This window comes from Mastigoproctus giganteus, chromosome 12, assembly GCF_048544385.1.
Source record: "Mastigoproctus giganteus isolate SK-2022 chromosome 12, ASM4854438v1, whole genome shotgun sequence".
NCBI lineage: Eukaryota > Metazoa > Arthropoda > Arachnida > Uropygi > Thelyphonidae > Mastigoproctus > Mastigoproctus giganteus.
Genome location: NC_143586.1, coordinates 45,285,612 through 45,307,210, shown reverse-complemented (window position 1 = coordinate 45,307,210; position 21,599 = coordinate 45,285,612). Strand labels below are relative to the sequence as shown.

The 21,599-nt window shown below is 38.0% G+C and overlaps 1 protein-coding gene across 3 annotated transcripts in view; it reads left to right on the top strand.

Annotated features, from left to right (window-relative positions):
* The first annotated feature begins 4,348 nt into the window (after positions 1-4,348).
* The window catches only part of LOC150077004 (RNA-binding protein 4-like), a 335,818-nt gene continuing 318,567 nt past the window's right edge, over positions 4,349-21,599 (top strand). For all 3 annotated transcript variants that reach the window (XR_016547727.1, XM_090386802.1, XM_090386803.1), the window contains exon 1: positions 4,349-4,484. The gene's annotated coding sequence lies outside the window, so the exon portion shown is untranslated. The remainder of the gene's footprint in view (positions 4,485-21,599) is intronic.

Sequence of the window (21,599 nt, the reverse complement as noted above, 5' to 3'; positions counted from 1 at the left end):
ACAGAGAAGGGCAACAAGATTGGTGAGGGGAATGAAGGGGGTTCTCTTATCAAGGAAGGCTTCAGTTCTGCAAATTGGAGCGTATGGAGACTAGGCATCTGTGAGATGATTTCATTGAGGGGTACAAGGCCTTGAATGGGTTAAGCAGGCTTAATGCTGATGGGATTCTTCCTCTTGCTCAGATTACAAACTTGAGGCGGCATTAATTCAAATTGTGGAAAGACTGTTGTAGAATAGATGTACGGAAATTGGCCTTTAGCCAGCGGGTAGTTGAATGCTGGAACAAACTTCCATCTGTCTTTGTGGAAGTTGGTAGCTTAAATAAATTCAAGGTGTGAATTTTTTTTTGGCTGATGCTACATAAGTTCATACGCTTGCATCACGCGTCTCTAGTACTACTATCTTAAGGTAATTTATTGTTTCTGCTTGAATAAAGGGCAGCTGGAAGTTTATTTTCTGAGCAATTTGTACACAAATTGGCATGGAGGAGAATGGTCATATTAAGAGTAATCGTGTTATTATTTTCCTCTCCATTGCACATTATTATTATTATTATTATTATTATTATTATTATTATTATTATTATTATTATTATTATTATTTTCGCTCTTATATTATTTCTTCCTGATTGGGGGGTTCCACACCGTGACGGGTACAGCGACCAAGTACACAGGCTGGTTGTAATGTCTGATGTTACTGTCGGTCGAGGAAATCTCTGACTATCCTACAGGTGTTCAGGATTGCGACTTTCTGGAGTTCCTTGTAGGTGTTCTCTTGGAGACCTATTGCTGCTATGTAGAGCCTTTGATACCATACGGGTGGGCGACATGATGATTGGGATGGTTGATACTTCTTGCATATGCCACATCTTGATTTCATGTCTCAGGTTCGTGTACTTCATATTTTTTTCCTAATGGGGGTTGGTCTTACCCGTTATTATGGCGGGATGGTCTTATCCGTTATTATTGCACAGGCCCAGTACAGCTTGTGAGTTCGCGTCTCTAGTACTGCCTGGGGTTCGTACTTGTAGTATGGCACAATTTCTTTGGTCAACTAGTATTTCCTCGCTAGCTTCTGATGTATTATCCTGGCTACCTGGTCCTGTCTATGAGAGTACTTAGCCATTGTGATCACCTTGCAACCCGCGGTGATGTGTTGGATCGTTTCTGAGGCCAAGTGGCATTGTCGACATGTGTCATCTGACATTCCGGGCTCCTTTGCGATGTATTTTCTATAGTTTCTGGTGTTGATTACCTGGTCTTGAATGGCCAGCATGAATCCTTCAGTCTTGGGGAAGAGCGTCCCGCATGTGAGCCATGCATTGGAAACAATGGTGTCGATGTCATCTTGAGGAAGGTCACTGTAGTGTCTGCCATGGAGTGTCTTCTTTGCCAATCTTTCTAACTTCGTTTCTTGTACCGTCTGGGCGGGAAGGATTTCCTTGCTCAGGTTGAGTTGAGTATACCACTTATCTATCTTCCTTATGGCCTGGTGGAGTGGTGCTGCGTTGTTCTCGAAGTAATCCTTCAGGTTAACTAACGCTGTTTTCTGTTGTTCTATCAGGTCTATCAGGCGCCTTCCTCCCTCTTTCCGAGGTATTGTTATTCTCTGCACTGCTGACTTCGGGTGGTATTGGCGACTCTTGGTGATCATTGTCCTTGTCTTTCGCATGATATCTTCTAGCTCGGTGTTATTCCAATCTGTGACCTCGAATGTATATGTTAGGACTGGAGCTGCATAGGTGTTTATGGCTTTAACTGTGTTTCCTCCGTTCAATTTTGCTTCTGAGTCTCTGATGATATTTTTCTGTCTGGCCCTTCTTGATTTCCTTGTGCTCTAACTGCTCAGCCTGCTTCAACCCTAGGTATTTGTAGGTCTCTCCTTCTGTCATAGCTTCGATCTCTTTACTAGTTAGTAGTTGGTGGTTTCGGCCAACTAATTTTCCCTGGTGCAGTATGTGAGTCTTGCATTTTTCTAGACCAAATTTCATCCTGATTTCTTCAGTGATCTGGAGTAGTTGCTTCTCGGATGTCGCGTAGAGCTTGATGTCATCCATGTACATCAGGTGGGTGAGGGTGTACAGGTTCATTTTTCATTCTTTGAGGTTATATACATACTTGATGCCGTTGAGCATGGTGGTTAGCAGATTGAGTGCTAGACAGAACCATAGTGGGCTGTCTACACAGTCAATATAGTTCCGGAAATGCTTGGTTTCCGATTTTTGAATTGCTGCCTATGACACTTAACTGTTCACATTACCTTATAGTGATTGTTCAAAATGTCTACCTTCTGCCTCACATCGACGTCTCATGGACTCGCGAAGACTATGCCAAATTCCTGGCGTGTTTCGTATTGTCTCACAACCTGCCACAATTCGACTGCGGAGAGTTTCCACATCATCTACCAGAGTCGAATACACCAATGACTTTAAATGGCCCCACAAGAAGAAATCTAGTGGGTTTAAATTAGCTGAGCAGGGAGGCCAGGCAGTTGGTCCACCTCTACCTATCCACCGACCAGGAAACCTTCGATTCAGGTAATTGCTGGCTAATGGATGAAATGTGGGTGAGCGCCATCGTGCAATGAAGTGTGCTTATCATCTGCGGGAGATAAGACATTCCGGTTAATAACTCGAGAACCAAACATTTCTGGAACTATGTTGATATAAAATATTTTTATTGTCTACGTATGAGGAACTGATTCCTGAAGTTATGCCGTGTATTTTTGAGACACCCTGTGTACATTTCAATAAATATTCTGCATAATTACTGTAATAAAATATTATTATTTTTCCAAAATATACATATCACGAAAAGCAATATCTTTACTCTGTGTTGAACTTAACCATATTTGCTCTTGCACCATTTCTCACACAATAATGCCACTTTTCAGGTCGGAGAGATTTCAAAGCTGGTCCGCTCTCACAGACACCCAAACCTGATCGTTGCTTATGGGAACTAAAATCTAACGAGAATCTTGTATCAGCCGTTCCCGAATTTGAATTTTTAACTGAGTCACAGACCAGTCCATTTGTGTGCAATTTTGTAATGCAAGTCATGTCAGTTTATAATGAATCGTGATAGCTGTAATATTTTAGGCGTTTACCACACGCTCGCACACAGCATTGTGTTCGAGCGTGTGGTAAACGCCTAAACACGGGATTCCAATCAGGGTCGATTCGGTTTCGAATCGGCCCTGATTGGAATCCCGTATGATGCGAAGCTTTTTTCACAAAATAGTGGAGTTAATCGCCCCAGTCGAGTATTACAAGGTTTTTCTTTCGGAAACCCGGATTTTTTCACCAGCATAGAAGTAAATCGACTACATAAAATTTACTATTTATTGAATATTTGGTGGACGGTGATGTTTCCTCACAACATAATTTCCATTGACGATTCCAACAGACAGTAGCAAAACTACCGTTGCTGCAATTCCAGATCTGTCAATTGACAAACTGACTTTTTTTTTTTTTTTTTTAAGACTTTCAGGTATGGGGAGCCTGGTAGTGAGATTGTTGTGGGAATGGTGGTGCACCCACCGGTATTGCACTATGTGTGTGTGGGGTGTTAGTGCAAACAGCACAGACAGTGAAGGAGACCCTTTACCGGGCTTCACGTGCGTAGGGATAGTCCTGGGGATGGTAGAGAGGCCTGTTTTTTTTTTTTTTTTCTTATAACATATTACACACACTTTACATTACAGGCCCATTAGTAGAATACTTGAACCCAGAATATACAGGTGGAGATGGACATTAGTCTGGGCGCCACCTTAGACAAGCATATATATAATGAAATAATTAGATAGTATGAACCAGAGCTGTAATGCATATTTATTTAAGTAAACTTCTCTTATTATTTTTCAATTATTTTACAAAGTTATGAAATAATGAATGCCAAACTGACTAGTCGGCCCCATAGACCTTCGCATCACCCGCTGTGGTTGACTTGGCAGTGCCAGGTCAACCACAGCCAAAAGCTCTATTATGAGAATTCTCACCAAAACTCTTCATTGAGTTTTTTTTTTTGAAGATTTAATTTGCCGAGTTCTGAAACAAGATGAATATATTGCTAGTCTTATTTTTAACATTAAGATATTTTCATATAATAGAAATCAAAGGCTTACAACTATGATAGGCGACTATTTCTATTTTAATTTAATTATGTTAGTTTTTAATTTTTATCATTTTTATTATCCATCATTTAAAAATTCTGGCTTGTGCATGTTTAATTGTGGGCTGGTTATTGTCGCTTTTGGGCGTTTTTTGTTTTTTTAATCTCAGTAACAGTATGACCGGTGTATGTGTTTCCTTCAATAGAATTTGAAAACTGTCTATTCTCTGTCTGGAATATTCGTGGAAGCGTCGCCATTTTTGGTGTTTTGCGGCGTTTTGGTTTTAGTAGTGTAGTTTTTCATCTTTGCAGCCACAACTTCCTTAGGACAAAGAGGAAAGCACAAAAAACAAATAAAAAAAGAAAATCAGTTCTGTAAGTTGCTAATGTGTATAACATTACTGTTATTTTTAGACTGCATAAAAGCTATAATTCTGCCATTTCCATTTTGCAAAATCACTAGTATCGGCTTCTCTGGCGTCAGTTCTAAATGGTTGGGTACATTATCAGTTTAGCATTGTGTATGTGTGTTATTTGAATTTAATAAGTTAATTTTTTTAACTATTATATTTTTATGCATTTTGCCATAACTTTCCCTTGATCTCGTTAGACGTTAGGATGCCATATAAGGTCCAGGATGTGAATAGCGTTTTCGATTTCGATATAAATTTTTTTTCTTTCCAGGAAATACTGAGTATAACACCAGCGTGTTATATTTTATGAGTCTGTTTGAAGAGGCATTTAATGTAAACTGTGGTTCTCTAGCTGCACTAAAATATACTGGATATTTAAAAATAAAAACGAAAAAAAAAAAAAAATAATAATAAAAGGTTTTCCTAATATCTTTGTGTGTGTTATTCCCCCCTCCCCCCCTTGGCTTATAGGAACATCAGCTGCGAAAGTATACTTTAGAATACAGTGTGTATCTAGAATGCTGTTGTTTATTAGCATATCTTATTAAAATTTCCATAAATTTTTATCAAAATAGTCTGCTTGCTTTTTTTTTTTTTTTTATTGAAGCGTGTATATATCCAATTTATGGTTTTGAGCGGTGCATTTAAATCATGCTAGCTTTTGTTGCTGATATCAGGTGTAGCCGCAGCAATTTAAAATTCGAATATGATAATTCACGCCTTTTATGGCATCAAGTTATCTTAAAATCATCCCTTCACCGCAAATAAGGACAGCTTTTTTTTACTGCTTTATCATGCATGAGTTTTCCTAATATGCGTTAAAAGTTAATAATATCATATCGCAAAATTTACGATTTATTTCAATATTTGAACCATCAAAAAAAAAAAAAAAGTGTTGAGATTGCTGCATTATAAGTATTAATAAAGAATGATAACATATACAAAAAAAATGAATTAATTAGTTGTATCCAGAAGTGTCGGTGAGATTGATTATTGCAGCACTTCTCATGGGACACACCTATTGTGCTATTAAACACCAAATTACCCAACTTGGGACATTCAGTAGCCCGGATTGTAAGGTGCAGGAGTTTACAACGCTTGTTGGGGTCCTAATGGAATTAGTAGTAGTGGCATGTGATGCAAGAAAGCAAATGTATGAGCTTATGCAGCATCAGCCAAAAAAAAAAAAAAAAAAAAAAAAAATCACACCATTCCCTCCAAATGCCTGTCCAGTTCCTCCTTAAATTTATTCAACCTATCATCTTCCACAACGACAGATGGGAGTTTGTTCCAACAATTAACCACCCGCTGGCTAAAGGCAAATTTCCACACATCTAGTCTACATCTGTCTTTTCTTAATTTGAATTTATGCCTCCTTAGGTTCGTAATCTGAACAAGTGGAAGGATCCCACAAGAATTCAGCGTGCTCAACCCATTCAAGGCCTTATACACCTCAGTCAGATCACCGCGCAGGTGCCTAGTCTCCAGCCATTGCAATTTGCAGACCTTAAGCCTCTCTTGGTAAGAGGATCCCTTCATTCCCCTCACCAATCTTGTTGCCCTTCTCCGTACACGCTCAAGTAAATCTACATCCTTCCTAAAATGAGGCCTCCAGACCTGTATGCAGTACTCAAGGCTTGGCCTGACCATTGCCTTATACAGAGGGATAATCACCTCCTTTTCCCTGCTAGCAAAATTCCTATATATCATTGACAAAACCCCATGACCTGCCCTGACAGCCTGTCTGCATTGCTCAGAAAACTTCATATCTGACTGTATAATTACTCCCAGGTCTTTTTTATTTTCTACCACCTTAAGCGTAGTACCACACAGTTGGTACGTTTCTCTGGGATTACTTCTACCCATATGCAGTACTTTGCATTTGTCAAGGTTAAAATTCAGTTGCCACTTCTTAGCCCATCTGCCCAAATTATCTAGATCCTGTTGCAGTAGCACACTGCCATTACTGTCAATAACAACCCTGCCAACCTTTGTATCATCTGCAAACTTCGACATTAAGCCTGATATATCTTCATCAATATCATTGATAAATATACAAAACAATAGTGGACCTAACACCGAACCCTGTGGGAATCCACTAATAACATTAGTCCACGAAGAGCAGCACCCATTGATTACCACCCTCTGTCTTTTCCCACTTAACCATCCTTTTATCCATTGTAGCAACTTATCCTTAATACCATTCTGCTCCAATTTGTACAATAGTCTTCCATGCGCAACAGTGTCAAAAGCTTTCCTGAAATCCAAATATATGATATCAAAATTATTTTTTGCATCCAGTTCCTTTGTAAACACATCATAATATCCTATCAAATTTGTTAGACAAGACTTTCCCTTAACAAACCCATGTATTATTGCTGCAGTCTTGTCTAGATGATCCTGCAATGCATCTTTAACCAGTGACTCCATTATTTTACCCAGAACAGAAGTTAAACTAACTGGTCTGTAATTACCCATGTCACCCTTCGATCCCCCCTTTTGTGAATTGGGGATACATTTGCACATCTCCAGTCCGTGGGAACCTCCCCTGAGTCCAAGGATGCTCTCATAATTATGGCTAAGGGTTTGCTTAGTTGCTTTGCCGCCTCCTTTAATATAACTGGATAGATCGCATCCACCCCAGGTGCTTTTCTTATGTTTAACTTCAACAATTTCTCCTCCGCTTTACTTTCATTTATTACAAAATCAATAAGTATCCTGCTACAATTTGATAACCTTCTGCCATTTTCAAACCTTAATAATTCCTCATGTTTGAATGTAGATGCAAAATACTCATTCAGTTTGTTTGCTATCTGAGCAGGATCATCAACACTTGAACCATCAGTGTCAAGTGGACCAATCAGATTCATCCCCTTCCTTTTAGAGTTTATAGTATTCTAAACTCTAATTTTTTTTTTTTTGATGGTTCCATATTAAAATTTTGAAAAAAAAATAGTAAATTTTTCCAGATGATATACTTTTGTATAGAAAGGACAGACATAATGAGGATGGGAGGGGATTTAAGCTTTTCTTTAAAAAGCACATAGCTTTTGAAACGATTCAACCAGTAGACACTGGCCAATATAATTGTTGTCATTCTGGTTTATTATTAATACTGGTAACTTCTACTTTTGTCTTTATAGATAAAAAAAAGAAAAAAAAAAGTTTTGTAGGCCAAATGACTGTGAAGATTAATGAACGGTGGCGGACAAACAAACTGCATCACCTTAAAAAAAGTAACATTTGTAGTGAACCGTATAAGATATTGTTTGATTACAGTTATTTTGTTTGTCACAAAGCAAAGGTATTGCATCAGATAATGCTTCTATTGCATCAGGCAGTAATAGCAAGGTAATATGCTTTCGGAATGTGGTCTGCATGCCTATCGGCCCAAAAAGAAGCCTTTGTTGGCCCAACAAATGAGGAAGAAGCAAATTGCTTGGGCTAAAACGCATGTTTCATGGACAAAATAGCAACGGGACATGTTTTCTGACAAATCAAAATTCAACCTGCATGGCTTGGATGGGAAGCGATATGTCAGAAGACGAAAATCGGAGGCATTCCATTCTAACTGCATAACATTGACTGTGAAGTTCCCTGCTAGTCAGATAGTCTGGGGAAGCATAACAAGCAAAGGGGTGGGGCGAATTAAGTTTATTAACTGGACGGTGAATGCAGAAACCTACACTGCTATCTTGGAGGAGTGCCTGAAACCTGTTATTAGCGATCACCACATAGAAGTCCAAAACTGCATTTTTCAACAGGACTCAGCACCTTGCCAGAAAAATTGAAAGTTGTGTACAGAAAAAAGTTTTATGCTATTTAGTTTTTCTTCTTGAGTTTGTCTTCTTGTCTCACAAGGCTTAAAATATACATCAATTGTTTTCCCTCGTTTTTCTCCCTTAAGGTGCAGTCATACCTCAGAAATGCTAGCATTACCGTGTTGGACTGACCTGTCAGATTTGAACCTTATTGAAAATTGCTGGTATGTAATGTCGTCTAAAATTGCTCAGAAGAAGCCAACAAGTAAGATTCAGCTGCAGGAGAGCATTGTAAGGGTGTGGTACCATGAAATTGGGCAACCGTATATCGGAAGTTCATTAACTATACCAGATCTTTGTAAGGCTGTAATTGCAGTTCGAGGAGGAATAACAAAATATTGAGGACTTATTTTGCTGATTTACAGTACACAATACTATTACGTTAACTTGTCATTTCAGTTTGTACACGTAAATGCAATAAAATGTATGTTTGGTTGTCATGATTGCCATTTGCACGATTTCTCATATTTCCATTAATTACGCATTTTACACTTTGGGAAGATATTTATGGCAGTTAGGTATATCAGGTGGAGTCTTTTTATTGGATTTCATTCACAGAGATATATATCCCATCTAACAAATACATTTCAAACATTTCTGTAACCCACAATGCAGTGCAAAACACATTATTTGCAATATTTACAAGTAATGCAGTTTTTTTTTGTCTGCCACTGTATATAGCTTAATAGAGTTAGAGTGGGCCTACAAATCAGAATGTCTTGTCCTGTGAGATATTAATTTTCCTGATATTTGGATCTCGTGGATTTGTAGCTTGCTTAGTTAGCACAACATTTCTTGATTTGCTGGATGACTGTTTCTACACCATGTTAGGGAGATAACATGAAAAGGCAATATCATAATTTTCATAATTTGGGATATTCATAAAAACTAAAATAACCCCCCCCCCCGATCTGGTTATTAGTAGTGATTCATTTATTATGACTTTTCATTGTAAAGGAACTTTTAGGTGGCAGTGATGCTAGCATTTTGATGTTGGATTCATTCAAAGAAATAACTGTCAAGGATGAAGGATAGGGATTTTGTTTTGCCAAAGATGATTATAATGCGCTCAGATATTTTTTAAACCCTTTTCAATAGAAACAGTTGTTTATAAAAAAGGTAAATTTTTAAATGTCAAATGGTAATTGTTCAGAGGTAATCAGGGAGACTACTAAGTGTTATACCAGCTAAGAGATATTGTTCAAGGTTTAGACCAAAATGGATCTCAGATGACCTTAAGAACTAAGTAGCATGGGATGATTATAAAATGATAAAGTGAGTCCTACATTAAGTATAAACTAGTCTGCAGTCATGTTACTAATGGATGTACGGAATCTAATGCACATTATGAGCAGTCTTTGGCTAAGAATGCAAAAGGTAGCAAAGAATTCTTTGCTTATGGAAACACTAGGGAAGGTTTGAATCAAATTGGTTTGGCGGATATAAATGGCAAAACTACTGATCCTGTAGAAATTGCTAATAAGCTGAATGAGTCTCGTTCACACATGAAGTTTTTTGAGACAGCGTTAGCAGAAGTCTGCCTAATATGGACTCAAGAGTAATATGATTTTATAATAATGGAAAGGAAGCTGGAAACTGCTACAGCTGAAAGTGCCTAGAGCTGATGGAATGTGACAAGTCACATTAAAAGAAACTGCAAAAGCGATAGTTAAGCCCTTGACTGCGAGAATGAGATTACCTCTAGATTCGGCGCCTCCGTAGCCAGGTGGGAAGGAGCAGCAGTGCGTAGCACACGCTTCTTGATTAGACCGGGGTTCGAGCCCGTCACCACCAAATACGGAGGATGCGGAAAGGTCACGAAATGACCACCGCATATCCCGGAGCAATATGGCCTTAGTTGCTAATGCTCCTAAAAACCAAATAACAAACAACAAACAAACCTCTAGATTCACAAAAAGTGATCAAATATTTGAGAAGAGAATAGAAGAAGAAAAATATTTGAGAATAATGTATATTTCCTATTCACAAGGGCAGTTTGAAGGGTGAAGTGGGTAACTACAGACTTATTTACCTCTGTACTAGGTAAAATAATTGAATCAGTAGTTAAAGTAATGAAAGGTTATTTTGATAGGATTGTAGCCATAAGTCATACTGTTTTTAATATTTATTAGTGATATTGATGTAGGTATTTAAAGCTTGATGGCTAAATTTACTGATGATATATGACTGTAAAAAAGTGGAAACGGGAGTTCCAGGATGGGCAAAATATGAGTTAGTTTAACATTGATAACTACAAGGTTATCAGTTTATTTGGCAGCAGTAACCTGAGAATAACCTACCATTTGGGTAGTACCAAACTGTGAAGTAGCTGATTTAAAAAAAAAAAAAAAAAAGACCTGTAGGTAATTGTACGTTCTGATAAAAAAAAAAAATTCTCTGAGCAGTGCAAAGTCTGTGAGAACAGCCCATGGCAGTCAGTGGTACACAGGAACTTTGCCAGCAGGGACTAATATGATTATCCCATTATTACAATGGTTAAGCCACGTGGATTACTGCATACAGGTTTGGAAACCTCATTTTAGGGCAGAGAAGAGCAAAAAGAATAGTTTGTAGCACAAGTGATAGTCTTACCAAGGAGTAGAAGAATTCTGTGAATTGCATTGTTTAGGAACTAGGCAACTGTGTGGTGGTTTAATTGAGGTGTGTAAGACTCCTGATGTGGTCGAAGTAGTTGGTTTGAATACATTTATAGAAGATTTAAATAAATTGTTAGAAGGAATGGATAAGTGAAGTGGATGGGTTTTTTTTTTTTTTTGGCTGGTGCTGTATACACTTTGCTATCTTGCACTCCTTTGCAAGTACTAATAATAATATACTGTTAATGGGAACATATTACAGTATATTGATTTTGTTCATTGCAGTCCTCAGGGCAGCCTCTGGAGGTGAGTAAAATACTGGCTATGATAGCTTGTCATTCTTTGTTAGTGTGAAATGATGCAAGGAAGCAAGCATCAGCCAAAAAAAACCCCTCTTTTTCCTCTAAATAACACTGGCATATAAAAGAAAAAGTACATCTGGAGCAAAAGTTGGAAATTGTATGTGGAATTTGGCTGTTGATTCTAAAAATAATATATGTCTTCTTTCCATTGAAAAATATATTGAAATTTTATTAAATTAATGAATGACCAATTTCAAATATCCTATAATAAAACATTATCTTAAAAATGAATTCATTTTAAATTACATCAATCAACATTAATGTACTATATTAATTCAATTTTCTTAGAAATGTTTGCTTCTCAGAGCAAACATTTCCTTGAAATGTATGCTCTGAGAAGTTTTTGTTATAGTCCATTTTGCTTTCTGTTAAGAAACCAACAGTAATCACTTATCATGGCAGTATTCCATTGACCTTGATATTGCCTTTGCAATGCAAATGTGTCCTGATCATATGTGTTACCTCACTTATATTTACAAAAATATTGAGGAGGAAAAAAAAAAAAAACTTAGGAATGAAGAAAATGAATTTTCAGTGATGTTCTGTAGCCCATATCTTGATAACATTGCTGTAAAGTTGACATCAGAGATTTGTGATTACAGTAAACCCCCGCTATTTGCGGGGGTTACGTTCCTGAGAAATGTCACGAATACTGAAAACGCGAATACTAAGTTTTGGCTCCCATAGTAATAAAGGGGTTCCGTTCCAAAGTATGAAATATATAAGAAAAACTAGTCTAAAATTTTGTCTATCTATGTATTATATGTACCTTCATAATATGACTGTACATAGACAGTACATAGTGAAATGTAAGCATATGGCATCGAAATGAAAATAAGAAACAATTTAATATTAAATGTAATATTTATTAGACATTTCAAACAAATCTTTCAAACCAGTGCATTTGCTAGCAAAAAAACTTATCCCGCCAGTGCTATCACCAGTTTCTCTAAAGTGTTGATAAAGGGGTTTTGCCTTTTCACGAATGATGAGTGAACTTAACGGAATTTTATTGTGAGTTTGGTCTTCTATCCACAGATTTAAAGCTTTTTCCATTTTTTTCTAATTAAACATCACGAATTACAGAGCAAATTTTTGAAGCACTTAGCACATTTTCACTTACACTACGGCGGATTTTTTCTTCAGAATTATTGATTGATCGTACTGTTGACTCACTGATTTTATGTTTTGCCACTGAGGAGACACTTTCACCATTAGAAATTTTATCTAATAACTCAATTTTATTCGCTAATGTCATCACCTTCTTTGATATTTTCACATTTCTCTTGTTATTCGTAGCCATATTTTTGTAGGGGTTAGAAAGAACTTGTCCACAATAAAGGCACATTCTTCCGTTAACACACTCGAAAAAGTCTGTTTTACACTGCAAAACATATAAATTAAATATAAAAAAATATATAAAAATATACAAAATCTAAAAAATATACAAAACATAAAAAAAAAACATATAAATTTATAACCATATAAATTAAAAGCAAATGACCAAACCTTCCATGACAAGCGCATAACACATATTGAACAAGGATTAGCGAGAAACATCCATGCTCGCAATTTTGTCACCCCTCTCCCCCCACCCACTGAACGCTGTTTTGACCGGGAAAAATAATTTTAGCCATGCCCATGTTTTTTTATGGCGGAAAATATTCATGGCACTTTAAAATTCACATTTTTTTAGGTTTCATTTTATATTAAATCAGCGATCGCAAAACCGCGAATACAGATACCGTGAATAGTGGGGGTTTACTGTATTTTTCCTTCTTCTGCGAAATTGGTGCATAATCTAATTGAGTAGGACGAAGCTTCTCAAAATGGAAAGTGAAATGCAATGTGTTATCATAGGCAAAACTATGGATAGGATTTGCAGTCAATGGAAGAAGATCATTAATATACAAGAGGAAAAGAGTGGAGGAAAGAACTGAACCTTGGGGGACACCAGCATTAATGGAAAAGTTAGAAAAGAGAGAGCCATCTACCATCATCCTCAGTGAGCGATCAGAGAGAAAACCAATTACAAAAAACAGTTGGCAAACCATAAGATGAAAGCATGTTTAGAAGACCTTTATGCCAAACACGATCGAAAGCCTTTGAGATGTCAAAAGCAACTGCTTTTGTTTCACCCTACTTTTCCATTGAATTTGTCCATAAATGGGTAACATAAGCCAGAATATTACCAGTAGACTGGCACTCACTCAAATATCAGTTCCATCAGCGTTTTAGACTCCCAGGTAGCAAGTACAGCTTGTCTGGCATATCTGAGAGAATGTCTGTGACAATCTCAAGGACGATATGTAAAATTGGAAGATAAACATTTTTTAGTTCAACCAGTGGAACATATTTTATATTACTTATCCCTGTTAAAAATTCATAATTCTTATTTGCTGCACAATATAATGTTTTTCTGTTGCATGACTGACCAACAAACAGAAACAAACATCTGATAAACGATACTGGCGATCGTTTATCAGATAGAAGGTTTCTAGGTAGTTTAAGATTTCCGGTCAGTTGATTTCTCCATTACTTTAAAAAGAGTAGAAGTAATTGCAATGGGACGATAACTGGATGGGAGGGATTTGTCAACCTTTTTTAGGAACTGTCTGGATATGAGCAAATTTTCAAGCAGAAGAAAAAACACCTTTGGAATAAGAAAGTGAAAAAAAGCGGCAAAGAACAAGAGTAAGTTCAGGAGCACAGGTTTTGAGAACAAGTGGAGAAATACCATCAGGACCTGGAGCTTTCTTAGCATCAAGAGTCGTCAAAATCCTTCTGACATCCTTTTGACGGAAGACCACAGGAGGCATTGAATGGAGCATGTTGTGAAGTGTTTTACCAAGATCATTAATACATGAGTTGGAAGAAAAATGGGATGCTAGCAGGTCAGCTTTATACTTGGCTGAAGTGACAACAGAACTAACTAGTTTTGACAGAGGTGGGAGCAGAGATGGTCAAAAGTTGCTGCCAATAGTTTTGGCAAGAGACCAGAATGCTTGGCTGCCATTTGGGCAACAGCAAGTTTTCTACTCTTAGACTGTTCAAAATCTAGTTTGGACTGATTAATAACTGTTTTACAATTGTTGCAAGCTAGGTGTAGGCAGAAAATGAAACTGAAGAATTGGAAATAAGAAAATTATGGTATGCAACATTCTTCTCTTGGAACAGCCTTAGCACATTTATTGGAAAACCAAGGTTTAGATCAGTGGTTTTCAACTGGGGTGCCACAACAACATTCCAGGGGTTCCACATACTTTGGGTTTAAGTTGCTTAAACTTAAACTGGTCTTTGAGGTTGTCACAGACATTATCTCAGATATGCCAGACAAGCTGTACTTGCTACTTAGGAGTCTAAAACGCTGATGGAACTGATATTTGGGTAACATTCAAGTGAAGTGGACCGAATTTCGGCAAAGTCCGGACGGTCTGTGACAGCCAAATTCTCTTCTTGCACCTTCACGATGGTGGGACTGTTAATAATCCTGAGTATAACCTCCATGCACAAGTACATGGTGGGTGACCACATAAGCAGGGGTCGAGGTGTGGCACCCACACCACATGGAGGAATTCCATCGCTCTATGTTACCAGGCAGTACTAGGTGGTAGATGACTCATCAACTGGTGCAATACCACCACTTTGCTTATTGGAGGCTTGAAGTGGTGGAACCCATGTTTAGTCTCTAGAGCTAAGTTCCGGTCAACCCTTCCCCATCTCTTCCATCATGCAGTATGATTGATGACTTTTGAGGTTATGATGAGCATCGTGGCGAGATCCAATATTTCTTACATTTCGAAGGTACAGCTCTATAACGGTGTTTGCAGGCCGGCCGCTAGTTAGTACACCGGACCGAACCTATTGATAACTCTCTAGGAGTCTTCCAGATCAGCTAGTGTATAATCTTGCTACCTCTACTCTGCCAGATAGTGACTGGAGGGAGTCCGAGTAGTGTGTATGCAGGGAGCATTGTCAAGAATATGGGTATATTCTTACCATGTCTATGCCACATCCAAAAATTTCATTATTTCATACAGCATGCCCCACCCACTTTTTCTTACTGTTGAATACACCATGAATTGTCAAACTAATAGAGCAAGCTTATCTGCGAAAAGATCTAAACCTCACAACCACTTCATAATTCATTTCACAAATATACGTGGTCTGAATTCTAATTTCAATGATGTCCATTTCCACATGCAGTCTGCCAAACCCCATGTACTTTTTCTGACAGAATCTCAGTTATCGGTTGATTCAAATACTGCTCATCTCAGATGCCCAAATTATTCGCTGTATGATTCCTTTTGCCTCAAAGGTGATGCTTGTGCATATGTCCGTTTTGATATTCCCTGTCAGAGGCTTGGCAATTTGGAATCTCCTCTCTTTGATCTTCTCTGGCTTAAAATCTCTCTTCCTCATTGTGTCAGATTCATCTATTGACTCTACCGCTCTCCCAACTCCACTAATCACTTTGAGCTCTTTGACTTCCTCTCTTTGCAGCTTGACTTTCTCCAGTCCAACTTTCCTAACAGTGAGGTAATTTTCCTTGGTGATTTTAATGTTCACAACTCCAGCTGTCTTCTGTTTTCTAGTCACACCGACCCAGCAGGTCTAGATGCTGAGGCTTTTGCAATTACTAATGACCTAGCACAGATTGTTCATTTACCTACAAGAATACCAGACAATCCTAATCATACAGCCAATACGCTTGATCTTTTTCTCACAAACAACCCTTCTAAGTACATGGTCGAAGTGAGAGGTCCTTTAGGCACTTCAGATCACAACTTGGTGATTGTCTCTTCTCCAATGGAACTTTTATCTCATGGCTATTCCCAACCTCGTGTTGTTTGGCATTACAAGAATGCAAAATGGGATGACCTGAGAGACTTCTTTTCTTCTTTTCCTTGGTCTGATTACTGTTTCAAAACTTCTGATGTCAACGTTTGCTCAGATCGTATTAGTGAAATTATTCTTGCAGGAATGGAATCCTTTATCCCACACTCCACTTTAAAATCTCGTCCTTTATCTAAACCTTGGTTTTCCAATAAATGTGCTAAGGCTGTTCAAGAGAAGAATGTTGCATATCGTAATTGGCTTGTTTCTAATTCTTCAGTTTCATTTTCTGCCTACACCAACGCTTGCAACAATTGTAAAGCAGTTATTAATCAGTCCAAACTAGAGTTTGAACAGGCTAAACGTAGAAAACTTGCTTCTTGCCCTAATTGTAGCCGAGCATTCTACTTTCTTGCCAAAGCTATTTGCCGCAACTTTTGCCCATCTCTGCTCCCATCTCTGTCCAAACCAGATGGTTCTGTTGTCACTTCAGCCAAGGATAAAGCTGACATGCTAGCATCCCATTTTTCTTCCAACTGATGTATTAATGATCTTGGTAAAATACCTCCCACCATTCCCAACACACACCATTCAATGCCTCCTGTGGTCTTCCGTCAAAAGGATGTCAGAAGGATTTTGAAGAATCTTGATGCTAAGAAAGCTCCAAGTCCAGATGGTATTTCTCCACTTGTTCTCAAAACCTGTGCTCCTGAACTTACTCCTATTCCTTGCCGCCTTTTTTCACTTTCTTATTCCAAAGGTGTTTTTCCTTCTGCTTGGAAATTTGCTCATATCCAGCCAGTTCCCAAAAAGGATGACAAATCTCTCCCATGCAGTTATTGTCCTATTGTAATTACTTCTACTCTTTCTAAAGTAATGGAGAAATCAATTAACTGCCAACTCTTAAACTACATAAAAACCTTCCGTCTGATCAACGATCGCCAGTACGAATTCCATCAGTGTCGATCCACGGGCTTATCCACGGTCTTACCCATTTATGGACTAATTCAATGGAAAGGTTCAGTGAAACAAAAGTAGTTGCTCTTGACATCTCAAAGGATTTTGATGGTGTTTGGCATAAAGGTCTTCTAAACAAGCTTCCATCTTATGGTTTGCCAACTGTTTTTAGTAATTGGTTATCCAGTTTTCTCTCTGATCGCCCACTGAGGGTGATGGTAGATGGCTCTCTGTCTTCTAACTTCTCCACTAATGCCAGTGTCCCCCAAGGTTCAGTTCTTTCCCCCACTCTTTTCCTCTTGTATATTAATGACCTTCTTCCATTGACTGGAAATCCTATCCATAGTTTTGCCGATGATAGCACATTGCATTCCACTTTCCATTTTGAGAAACCTTGTCCTGCTCAATTAGTTTCAACCTCTCGAAAATCTGCTACCAATTCCTTAAATGCCGATCTTCAGGTAGTTCTCCAGTGGGGACAAAGACAACTTAGTTGATTTCAACCCGTCTAAAACTCAGTCTTGTCTTATATCTCGCAAAAAGGATTCTTCTGCTCCTGTGCTTATCTTTAGTGACACTCCGATTTCTAGGCAAAATGATATATCTCTTTTGGAGATTACCCTGACTTCTAATCTCCCTTGGCATAAGCACATTACAAATATTGCTTCTTCTGCTTCTAAAAGACTTGGTTTTCTCTTTCGCTCTCGGCGTTACTTTTCTTCCAAACAGCTACTGACTCTGTATAAATCACAAATCCGCCCTGCCATGGAATATTGTTCCCACATCTGGGGTGATGCCCCTAAAACCTCCCTTAGGCTTCTTGATTTCATTCAGAAGAGGGCAGTTAGGTTAATCAATGATTCATCACTAACAGAGTCTCTCCACTCGCTTTCTCATAGATGTACTGTTTCTTCTACATGCCTCTTCTACAGATTCTTCCATGGACACTGTTCTTCTGAATTGGCTTCCATAAATCCCGCTCTCTCTTTCAAAACAGTCCGAACACGTGCCGCCACCAGCCAACATCCATTTACTGGCCAACTTCAAACTCACAGAACCAACTTTTCATCTTCCTCGTTTATTCATTCAACTGCCGTTTTCTGGAACAACCTTCCTTCATATGAATTTCCTGAAAATTACAGTCTACAGAAGTTCAAGTCCGATGTCAACAAATATCTTTCTTCTTCTCAACCTCCAACCCAAGCACGGTACCAAGTACTATAGGTTCTAATACCTCATGTTTGGGGTTTACATAAAAAAAAAAAAAACCTTATTTTTTTAAAAAAATTTTATACCTTTATTTCATTATAAAAAAAAGTATATAATATGGGTTTAAATACACCATAGCTAACCCATAAATTTTAACTACGTATGTAGTGTAATAGGCATTGTTTTAATTGTATCTCATAGTGTGGTTGCCTTCACAACGAGATAGCTGCTATTGTATTACTTCAAATAAATAAAGCTTCTCTAGTAGAGAAGACTGCTGTTATTTATTTTCAGCAGATACCACCACCCAGACGATCGTTTTGAAGCTAGTGGGCTTTATCATCAGTGGGCGGACAGGTACCCTGGTAATGTAACATGCCATCACAGTTGCGATGTCATTTCCACAATATGAGAGATGCCAAAGGGTGTTGTTTATAATGTATTAGAAGAATAAATGCACAAGGCATAATTCCTTATGGGTTTAAGTAATTAACTATATAATATCGGTGTAAATACACCATAGTTAACCCATAAATTTGAACTACGTATGTAGTGTAATAGGCATCGTTTTAATCGTATCTCATTTATCCTATTTACACCGATATTATATAGTTAATTACTTAAACCCATAAAGAATTACCTTATGCATTTATTCTTCTAATTGATTATAAACAACACCCTTTGGCAATTCTCATTGTAGAAATAACTTTGCAACTGTGATGGCATGTTGCATTAATTACCAGGGTACCTGCCTGCCCACTGATGATGAAGCCCACTAGCTTCAAAACGATCGTCTGGGTGGTGGTATCCACTGAAAATAAATAACAGCAGTCTTCTCTACTAGAGAAGCGTTATTTATTTGAAGTAATGCAATAGCAGTTATCTCGTTGTGAAGGCAACCACACTATGAGATACAATTAAAACAATGCCTATTATACTACATACGTAGTTCAAATTATGGGTTAACTATGGTGTATTTACACCGATATTATATAGTTAATTACTTAAACCCATAAGGAATTATGCCTTGTACATTTATTCTTCTAATACGTTATAAAAAGGTGTATAGTCAGTATCTTTTTAATTTTGTGGTGATCTATAATTGATGTTTACTTAGTTAGTACCTTTGTATAAAAAATAAAGTTATTATATACTGTATATATATACAGTATACTCGGGTGCCGTTATTAAAAAAAAAAGGTTGAAACCACTGGTTTAGATAATGGATGAGATTTTAAAATGGAGTGTGGAATAAAGGATTCCATTCCTACAGGAATAATTTCACTGACACGATTTGAGCAAACATTGACAACAGAAGTTTTGAAACAGTAGTCCGACCAAGAAAAAGAAGAAATCTCACAGGTCAACCCATTTTGCATTCTTTTAATGCCAAACAACATGAGGTTGGGAATAGTCATGAGATAAAGGCTCCATTGGAGAAGAGACAATCTCCAAGTTGTGATCTGAGGTGCCTAAGGGACCACTCACTTCGGCCATGTACTTAGAAGGGTTGTTTGTGAAAAGAAGATCAAGTGTGTTGGCTGTATGGTTAGGATTGTCCAGTTTTCTTGTAGGTAAATGAACAGTCTGTGCATGGTCATTAGTAATTGCAAAAGCCTCAGCATCTTGACCAGCTGGGTCGGTGTAACTAGAAAACCAGCTGGAGTTGTGAACATTAAAATCACCAAGGAAAATTACCTCAATGTTAGGAAAGTTGGACTGGAGAAAGTCAAGTTGCAAAGAGAGGAAGTCAAAGAGCTCCAAGTGATTAGTGGAGTTGGGAGAACGGTAGAGACAACAGATGAATTTGACATAATGAGGTAGAGAGATTTTAAGCCAGAGAAGATCGAAAAGAGGAGATTCCGAATTACCAAGTCTCTGACAGGGAATATCGGAATGGATGTATGCACAAGTGCCACCTTTGAGGTGAAAGGAATCATACAGCAAATAATTTGGGCAGCTTTGACTAGCAGTAGTTGAATCAACCGATAACTGAGATTCTGTCAGAAAAAGAACATGGGGTTTGGCAGACTGCAAGTGGAAATGGACATCGTTGAGATTAGAATTGAGATCACGTATATTTATGAAATGAATTAGGAAGTACTTGGGAGGTTTAGATCTTTTCGCAGATAAGCTTGCTCTATTAGTTTGACAATTCATGGTGTATTCAATAGTAAGAAAAAGTTAGTGGGACATGCTGTATGAAGTAATGAAATTTTTGGATATGGCATGCACATCGTAAGAATATAACTAGATCCTTGGCATAACGTGGCCTCGACAATGCCCCCCCCCCCCCTGCATACACACTACTTGGACCCTCTCCAATCACTATCTGGCAGAGTAGAGGTAGCAAGATTATGCACTAGCTGATCCGGAAGCCTCCTCAAGAGTTACAAATAGGTTCAGTCCGGTGTACTAACTAGGGCAGCCTGTGAATGCAGTTTGAGAGCTGTAACTTCGAAATGAAGGAAGGTTGGATTTCACCATGATATTCATCATAACCTCAAAAGTCATCAGTCACTGCATGATGAAAGAGGTGTGGAAGGGTTGCCCGGAACTTAGCTCTGGAGACTAAACATGGGTTCCATCACTTCAAGCCTCCAATAAGCAAAGTGGTGGTATTGCACCGGTTGATGAGTCATCTACCACATAGTATTGTGCCTGGTAACACAGAGGAGTGGATTACTCCATGTGGTGTGGGCACCACACCTCGACCCCTGCTTATGTTGGTTCACCTGGAAGGTCACCCACAGTGTGCTTGTGCATGGAGGTAATACCCTGGATTACTAACAGTCCCATCATCGTGAAGGTGCAAGCAGAGGATTTGGCTGTCACAGACTGTCCGGACTTAGCCGAAATTCGGTCCACTTCACTTGAATTTACCCAAATATCAGTTCCATCAGCGTTTTAGACTCCCAGGTAGCAAGTACAGCCTGTCTGGCATATCTGAGAGAATGTCTGTGACAACCTCAAGGATGATATGCAAAATTGGACTATAAACATTTTTTAGTTCAACCAGTGGAACTTATTTTATATTACTTATCCCTGTTAAAAATTCATAATTCTTATTGCTGCACAATATGCAGTTGGTCGTTGACTTAAGACTGTCTTCTGTTCTGACTGACAAGTCATAAGTCGATCTGGTCGTATGTCGGCCATATATTTATTAACAGTATTTTTTAACGTTTGTAATCTTTTTATCATCTTTATAATTTATTTTTATACTCTTTTAAATTTTTATCATTTTATTTTTCATTTTAAATACAGTAATGTTTTTATCTTTTACTTAGCGATA